This window comes from Bubalus bubalis, chromosome 19 (assembly GCF_019923935.1).
Source record: "Bubalus bubalis isolate 160015118507 breed Murrah chromosome 19, NDDB_SH_1, whole genome shotgun sequence".
Taxonomy (NCBI): Eukaryota; Metazoa; Chordata; class Mammalia; order Artiodactyla; family Bovidae; genus Bubalus; species Bubalus bubalis.
In genome coordinates this window covers 67,297,941-67,307,162 of record NC_059175.1, presented here as the reverse complement: position 1 = coordinate 67,307,162, position 9,222 = coordinate 67,297,941, and the positions used below count along the sequence as shown (strand labels likewise).

Sequence of the window (9,222 nt, the reverse complement as noted above, 5' to 3'; positions counted from 1 at the left end):
AAATAAGCTCTCAAGACACAAAAAGACACGGAGGAAACTTAAATGCATGTGGTTAAGTGAAAAGACTCCGTCTGAAAGGCCACATACTGTATGCTTCCAGCTCTGTGACATTCTGGCAAAGGCAAGCTTCAGAAACAGCGAAAAGATTGGTGGTTGCCAAGGTTTGGGAGGAGGGAGGGAAAAGAGCTATCACAGAGGGTTTTGTAGGGCGGTGAAAGTATTCCGCACAACACTGTGATTGTGGACGCATGTCACTGAACACTTGTCTAAACCCGTGGAATGTGCAGCCCTGAGAGTGAGCCCTAGTGCACGCTGTGGACTGTGCGTGATGATTATGGTCAGTGTAGGTTCATCAGTTGTGACAGATGTACCATCTGGTGCGGGATGTTGAAAATGGGGGTGGTGGTGGTTTAGTTGCTGTTCGACTCTCGCTACCCCGAAGGCTTGTAGCCCGCCAGGCTCCTCTGTTTTCCAGGCAAGAATACTGGGGTAGGTTGCCATTTCCTTCTCCAGGAGATCTTCCCTACCCAGGGATCGAACCTGGGTCTCCTGCACTGCAGGCAGATTCTTTACCGACTGAGCTACCAGGGAAGCTACCAGGGAACACACGCAGGGAAGGCCTGTGTGGAGGAAGGGGGTATACTGGAAACTTCTGTGCCTTTCCCTTAATTTCACTGTGAGCCCAAACTGCTCTAAAACATAGTCTGTTAAAAAATGAGAGAGTGAGAACAATAAGACAATGATACAGCCATAGTACTAGCTACTACTTGACGAGGGCCTCCTGCTTGCCAGGCATGCACAATCCCTAACTGTGATCTTGATCAAGTAATTTAACCTTTCTGAACCTTAGTTTGTCCATATGTAAAATGGGGCAATAACAATCACTCTACTTCATTGGACTGTTTTGAAGATCCAATGAAGTCATTATTGTTCAGCCGCTAAATCATGTCCAACCCATTGCAGCCCTATGGACTGCAGCATGCCAGACTCTCGTCTTTCACTATATCCCAGAGTTTGCTCAAATTCATGTCCGTTGAGTTGGTGATACTATCTAACCATCTCATCTTCTGCCACCTTCTTCTTTTTTTTTTTGCCTTCAATCTTTCCCAACATCAGGGTCTTTTCCAATGAGTCAGTTCTTTGCATCCAATTAAGTGATGCAACTTCCCTCGTAGCTCAGTCAGTAAAGAATCTGCCTGCAATACAGGAGACTTGGGTTCGATTCCTGGGTTGGGAAGATCCCCTGGAGAAGGAAATGGCAACCCACTCCAGTGTTCTTGCCTGGAGAATCCCATGGACAGAGGAGCCTGTCGAGCTACAGTCCATGGGGTTGCAAGAGTCAGATGTGACTGAGCAACTACACCGCCACCAGCAAGTAATGTGGATGAGGTCCTTAGCACTATGCCTGGGTCCTAGAAAGTGTCCAGAAGATAGTTATTCTTACTATCATTTTAAGTAAAAAAATATATATAAAGACAACCTCACAGGTGAAAGAACAAAGCATGTAGATGGCAGTAGCAGCAGAGATCCAGACGGCCTGTGCTGATAAAAACAGAAATGGGACAAAAGCAACAATGACATATTTTCTATCATCAGCTTGACAGCAGTATAAAAAGACGGATCCTACTGAGTCCATCTCGAGTGTGGGGATTTGGGGCTCCCCGGGATGTTGGTGGGAGGGCGCGCAGGCAAGCGCTGTGGACCACTCTGGTAGCAACAGCGCTCAGCTGTGAGATGGCCATGCATTCACATTCTGGGGGCCCCATGGCAAGTGCTCTTCAGGGTGCTGCGTATTTACTGTATCTCTTTCCACAGAGGAGACCCCCTCATATGCCCTGTACTCAGGGGCACATTAGTCAACCCTGATGGGGTGGGAGGAATAAATAGGAAAGAGCTTTTAGGCTCAGCTTTTCCTTTGCTGCCTTTTTGAGTTCTGTTTTATGCTTGAAAGTAAAATACTCTTTGCTGGGTCATTTATAGGAGTGTTTTTTTCCATCCGTTCTATATGATCTTGGATCCCCTCAAGAAATCTACCCCCCCATTATCAGTAAAAAATTATTAATCCATTGCCCTTGTTCCTACTTGTTTCATTACTTCCAGCCTCCTGCTCCAGAAGTTGTGTTGGATGATGGCAGAGGATGAGCTTTTTTGTGTACGTGGCAGCCCTGGTGACTCAGTGGTAAAGAATCCACCTGCGATGCAGAAGACCTGGGTTCGATCCCTGGGTCGGGAAGATCCCCTGGAGGAGGGAAGGACAGTCCACTCAAGTATTCTTGCCCGGGGGAATCCCATGGACAGAGGAGCCTGGCGGGCCACGGTCCATGGGATCACAAAGAGGTGGACATGCCCGAGCGACTGACACTTGCGTTTTCTTTTCACAGGAGCTGTTTGTGGCCCCTCTAGTTCAGCTTAACAACTTTAAGACCTGCCAGTGGCTACCAGCTGAACGTGGAAGAATGTGGTTGTATGATGAAAACATGCTTTGGGCTCAATCTTGATAAAGACTGTACTTTCTAAGATGAGCTAACTTAAACACTCAGGAGTCTACACTGCAGGTCTGCAGAACTGTGCAATGGGCTTACCTCCCACTCACCTCCTTGTGTTTAAGCCAGGAGCCACATGGTGATGTAAGGAGGGGGTGCAGAGACATAGAAGACTCCCGGGGGACAAGCAGCAAGTGCTCAGCACTCAGAGGCAAAGGCTTCCTCCTCCTGAACTGCTGACCCCACACCCATGGCTCCAAAGACTCATGATCTCCTGTCCAGGCTGTGCCCCTCAGTTCCAGGGATGGATAGCTGAGTATCGCACACACATGAAGCCCCCGTGTCACAGATGTGCGAACGGACGAACACACCAAAAAGCCAAGCACCAACTTAGGCAAGCTTCACTTTCAGAACATAAATCTGTGTGTCTATCTCTACATGCATGTGCATATATGTATTTTTTTTTCATAGAAAGACACTTGTAAGAAATGCACCAAATTATCAAATCATTCAGTTCAGTTCAGTTTAGTCACTCAGTTGTGTCCGATTACCACTGGTTATATACAAGGTAATGAGATACAGGTAAGTTAATTGTTTTTCTTTTTACTTCTGAATTTTCTATAATGAACCTATAATTCCTATAATAATCAAAACAAAAATGAGTTTTCCCTGTAACGTTCAGAAGAAAAACAATGAGAAGTGGCTCTCTGCATGGGCTGACCCCTGCAGAACAGAAGGGGTTCCCAGACCGTTTCCTTAGTTCTGTAGTCTTTCCAGGACTTGCTGTCCCAGCAATCAACGTGATCAGTAAATGGATGCATTTGTCTCTCCAGATGCTAGTGTATTAACAACCAACGTGAATGTCATGGTGCCAACCTTAATTCACTTTCTTCATCAGTTCTAAGTGATGGTTAGATTACCATAACAATGGTTCAGTACAAAGTAATATTTTCAGTTTTTAAACAGAAGTCTGAGTTGTTTGCCCCGTTCCTCCTTGGTTTAAAATGAAATTTGATTAGCAATTGAGTTAGATTTCAGCATTTAAGTGCCAGTTGATTCAGAAGTTATAATTTGACCAGCCTAAAGCTTTTCTTTGCTAAATAGAATCTTTATTTAATGAAACTGTGGACTCATTGCAGTAGTTCAGCTTCAATGAAGTTCAAAGAGTAAATGTTTTAAATACTTAGAATAAACCATTCAAAACAATTCTGCAAAGTAGTCAAACACTATAAAAGTACTCATCTCATGTGTGTGTGTATATATATATATACACACACACACACACATACATTGCACACATACACACATGCATTATATGTACACATAATTTTGTGACACATATATGTTTGGAGATGTATGTGTAAAATAATTATATATGCAATGAAAGTGAAAGTGTTAGTCTCTCAGTTGTGTCTGATTCTTTGCGACCCCCATGGGCTGTTGCTTGCCAGGTTTTTCTGTCTGTGGGCTTCTTGAGGAAGAATACTGGAGTGGGTTGCCATTCTCCAGGGCATCTTCCTGATCCGGGATCAAACCTGGGTATCCTGCATTGCAAGTGGATTCTTTATCATCTGAGCCACCAGGGTTTCCCTTATATATGGATTAATGTGGCATATATTATATATGAAACATGCTAGAGGAATCTGGTAAATTCAATATCACTAATATATATTATATATAATATAAAATATATATTGGGGCTTCGCAGGTGGCACCGGTGGTAGAGAATTCACCTGCCAGTGCAGTAGACATAAAAGACAAGAGTTCGATCCCTGGGTCAGGAAGATCCCCTTGAGAAGGGAATAGACATTCTCTAGCATTCTTGCCTGGAGGAGTCCATAGACAGAGGAGCCTCGAAGGCTCCGATGGGTCCATAGAGTCGGAAAGAGTCCGACACGACGGAGCAACTAACTCAACATACATATTATAATTAATAATTTGCATTAAATGTCACTCCTAATAGTCTTCTTAATTTATAAAATGTTAAAAATCAGAAGGGACTTTGGAGACGATGTGGTTTGGCACACAGGGACATTTTTTTTTTTTGTTTGGGTTTCCTTGGATTAAGGTACAAATGTAATAGGAACCGTGACAATCTGCTGGATGTCAGCCAAGCCATGTATATTTTATTTTGTCATGATAACCATGTTCTCTGGTAAGCAGATGAGGACCTTACAGTGGAGGACGTAACCATCGAGGAATCTACTGACATGAGTAGCCCTGCTCCATAATTCCTCTGACTCACTCTTGCCAAGAGGTTCTTTGGAAGGGATGGGAGTGAGGGTTCACCCAGAAGATGCAGAGGCAGAGAGGGGAAGGGAGGCAGGTCATTGCCCCCACCCTCCCAAGGGACCATCTGTGCATCCCTGACATGGAGGTGACACACGCCTCTTTTCTCGAAGCAGAGGTGAAAGGGTTGGATCATTTCTCCTTCCTTACTTTTTGAGAACACGCATCTTTATTTAAAACAAAGATTCTCCTGAATCCCTTTTATAGCTTTCTTCCCTCCGGTGCCAAAGCTGATATTCCATTAAGGAATCGCATGCCAAATCTGCTTCTTTTCCTTCTCCAATACATTTTTCAGTTTCATCCTTTTAGAAAGGAAAAATGCAAAGACTACCCGTGGCAGCTTCCAAGGCTTGCAGGAAGCCTCCTGGGAATGTTTATCAAAGGATGTGGAAGGCTTTCTGGGGCATACTTCTCTAAGCCTCGGGCTGCAAGACAGAGATGCCATATTTATTATTGTTATTACGCAGAGGCAAAATGGGAGCTTGAAAACAAATGCTCACATTCAATGTGGGTGATAGAAAAGAAAGCTTTTTAAAAAAGAGGGTTATTAAAATTCAGAGACAGCAAATGCCTCCAGCAAGTTTCCTCAGGGGAATTCTGGTGTGTGAGTTTTCATTTTCAGAGTTTTTTTTTTTTTTTTTTTTATGGAGGTATTTTATTTTATTTTTTTTTTTTTATTTTTTTTTTTTTAATTTTATTTTATTTTTAAACTTTACATAACTGTATTAGATTTGCCAAATATCAAAATGAATCCGCCACAGGTTTACATGTGTTCCCCATCCTGAACCCTCCTCCCTCCTCCCTCCCCATTCCATCCCTCTGGGTCGTCCCAGTGCACCAGCCCCAAGCATCCAGTATCGTGCATCGAACCTGGACTGGCAACTCATTTCATACATGATATTTTACATGTTTCAATGCCATTCTCCCAAATCTTCCCACCCTCTCCCTCTCCCACAGAGTCCATAAGACTGTTCTATACATTAGTGTCTCTTTTGCTGTCTCGTACACAGGGTTATTGTTACCATCTTTCTAAATTCCATATATATGCGTTAGTATACTGTATTGGTGTTTTTCTTTCTGGCTTACTTCACTCTGTATAATAGGCTCCAGTTTCATCCACCTCATTAGAACTGATTCAAATGTATTCTTTTTAATGGCTGAATAATACTCCATTGTGTATATGTACCACAGCTTTCTTATCCATTCATCTGCTGATGGACATCTAGGTTGCTTCCATGTCCTGGCTATTATAAACAGTGCTGCGATGAACATTGGGGTACTCGTGTCTCTTTCCCTTCTGGTTTTTTCAGTGTGTATGCCCAGCAGTGGGATTGCTGGATCATAAGGCATGTCTATTTCCAGTTTTTTAAGGAATCTCCACACTGTTCTCCATAGTGGCTGTACTAGTTTGCATTCCCACCAACAGTGTAAGAGGGTTCCCTTTTCTCCACACCCTCTCCAGCATTTATTACTTGTAGACTTTTGGATTGCAGCCATTCTGACTGGCGTGAAATGGTACCTCATAGTGGTTTTGATTTGCATTTCTCTGATAATGAGTGATGCTGAGCATCTTTTCATGTGTTTGTTAGCCATCTGTATATCTTCTTTGGAGAAATGTCTATTTAGTTCTTTGGCCCATTTTTTGATTGGGTCATTTATTTTTCTGGAGTTGAGCTGTAGGAGTTGCTTGTATATTCTCGAGATTAGTTGTTTGTCAGTTGCTTCATTTGCTATTATCTTCTCCCATTCTGAAGGCTGTCTTTTCACCTTGCTAATAGTTTCCTTTGATGTGCAGAAGCTTTTAAGGTTAATTAGGTCCCATTTGTTTATTTTTGCTTTTATTTCCAATATTCTGGGAGGTGGGTCATAGAGGATCCTGCTGTGATGTATGTCAGAGAGTGTTTTGCCTATGTTCTCCTCTAGGAGTTTTATAGTTTCTGGTCTTACGTTTAGATCTTTAATCCATTTTGAGTTTATTTTTGTGTATGGTGTTAGAAAGTGTTCTAGTTTCATTCTTTTACAAGTGGTTGACCAGAGTTCCCAGCACCACTTGTTAAAGAGATTGTCTTTAATCCATTGTATATTCTTGCCTCCTTTGTCGAAGATAAGGTGTCCATATGTGCGTGGATTTATCTCTGGGCTTTCTATTTTGTTCCATTGATCTATATTTCTGTCTTTGTGCCAGTACCATACTGTCTTGATAACTGTGGCTTTGTAGTAGAGCCTGAAGTCAGGTAGGTTGATTCCTCCCGTTCCATTCTTCTTTCTCAAGATCGCTTTGGCTATTCGAGGTTTTTTGTTTTTCCATACAAATTGTGAAATTATTTGTTCTAGCTCTGTGAAGAATGGTGTTGGTAGCTTGATAGGGATTGCATTGAATCTATAGATTGCTTTGGGTAGTATACTCATTTTCACTACATTGATTCTTCCAATCCATGAACATGGTATATTTCTCCATCTGTTAGTGTCCTCTTTGATTTCTTTCACCAGTGTTTTATAGTTTTCTATATATAGGTCTTTAGTTTCTTTAGGTAGATATATTCCTAAGTATTTTATTCTTTCCGTTGCAATGGTGAATGGAATTGTTTCCTTAATTTCTCTTTCTGTTTTCTCATTATTAGTGTATAGGAATGCAAGGGATTTCTGTGTGTTGATTTTATATCCTGCAACTTTACTATAGTCATTGATTAGTTCTAGTAATTTTCTGGTGGAGTCTTTAGGGTTTTCTATGTAGAGGATCATGTCATCTGCAAACAGTGAGAGCTTTACTTCTTCTTTTCCAATTTGGATTCCTTTTATTTCTTTTTCTGCTCTGATTGCTGTGGCCAAAACTTCCAAAACTATGTTGAATATTAATGGTGAAAGTGGGCACCCTTGTCTTGTTCCTGACTTTAGAGGAAATGCTTTCAATTTTTCACCATTGAGGATAATGTTTGCTGTGGGTTTGTCATATATAGCTTTGATTATGTTGAGGTATGTTCCTTCTATTCCTGCTTTCTGGAGAGTTTTTATCATAAATGGATGTTGAATTTTGTCAAAGGCTTTCTCTGCATCTATTGAGATAATCATATGGTTTTTATTTTTCAATTTGTTAATGTGGTGTATTACATTGATTGATTTGCGGATATTGAAGAATCCTTGCATCCCTGGGATAAAGCCCACTTGGTCATGGTGTATGATCTTTTTAATGTGTTGTTGGATTCTGATTGCTAGAATTTTGTTAAGGATTTTTGCATCTATGTTCATCAGTGATATTGGCCTGTAGTTTTCTTTTTTTGTGGGATCTTTGTCAGGTTTTGGTATTAGGGTGATGGTGGCCTCATAGAATGAGTTTGGAAGTTTACCATCCTCTGCAATTTTCTGGAAGAGTTTGAGCAGGATAGGTGTTAGCTCTTCTCTAAATTTTTGGTAGAATTCAGCTGTGAAGCCGTCTGGACCTGGGCTTTTGTTTGCTGGAAGATTTTTGATTACAGTTTCAATTTCCGTGCTTGTGAAGGGTCTGTTAAGATTTTCTATTTCTTCCTGATCGAGTTTTGGAAAGTTGTACTTTTCTAAGAATTTGTCCATTTCTTCCTCGTTGTCCATTTTATTGGCATATAATTGTTGATAGTAGTCTCTTATGATCCTTTGTATTTCTGTGTTGTCTGTTGTGATCTCTCCATTTTCATTTCTAATTTTATTGATTTGATTTTTCTCCCTTTGTTTCTTGATGAGTCTGGCTAATGGTTTGTCAATTTTATTTATCCTTTCAAAGAACCAGCTTTTGGCTTTGTTGATTTTTGCTATGGTCTCTTTTGTTTCTTTTGCATTTATTTCTGCTCTAATTTTTAAGATTTCTTTCCTTCTACTAACCCTGGGGTTCTTCATTTCTTCCTTTTCTAGTTGCTTTAGGTGTAGAGTTAGGTTATTTATTTGACTTTTTTCTTGTTTCTTGAGGTGTGCCTGTATTGCTATGAACTTTCCCCTTAGGACTGCTTTTACGGTGTCCCACAGGTTTTGGGTTGTTGTGTTTTCATTTTCATTCGTTTCTATGCAAATTTTGATTTCTTTTTTGATTTCTTCTGTGATTTGTTGGTTATTCAGCAGCGTGTTGTTCAGCCTCCATATGTTGGATTTTTTAATAGTTTTTCTCCTGTAATTGAGATCTAATCTTACTGCATTGTGGTCAGAAAAGATGCTTGGAGTGATTTCTATTTTTTTGAATTTACCAAGGCTAGCTTTATGGCCCAGGATGTGATCTATCCTGGAGAAGGTTCCATGTGCGCTTGAGAAGAAGGTGAAATTCATTGTTTTGGGATGAAATGTCCTATAGATATCAATTAGGTCTAACTGGTCTATTGTATCGTTTAAAGTTTGTGTTTCCTTGTTAATTTTCTGTTTAGTTGATCTATCCATAGGTGTGAGTGGGGTATTAAAGTCTCCCACTATTATTGTGTTATTGTTAATTTCT

General features: G+C 40.9%; 1 non-coding gene across 1 annotated transcript; it reads right to left on the bottom strand.

Annotated features, from left to right (window-relative positions):
- Window positions 1–519: 519 nt before the first annotated feature.
- On the bottom strand, window positions 520–591 carry TRNAC-GCA. Its single transcript has one exon. It is a non-coding gene; the product is annotated as a tRNA-Cys (tRNA).
- Between the last annotated feature and the right edge of the window lie 8,631 nt (window positions 592–9,222).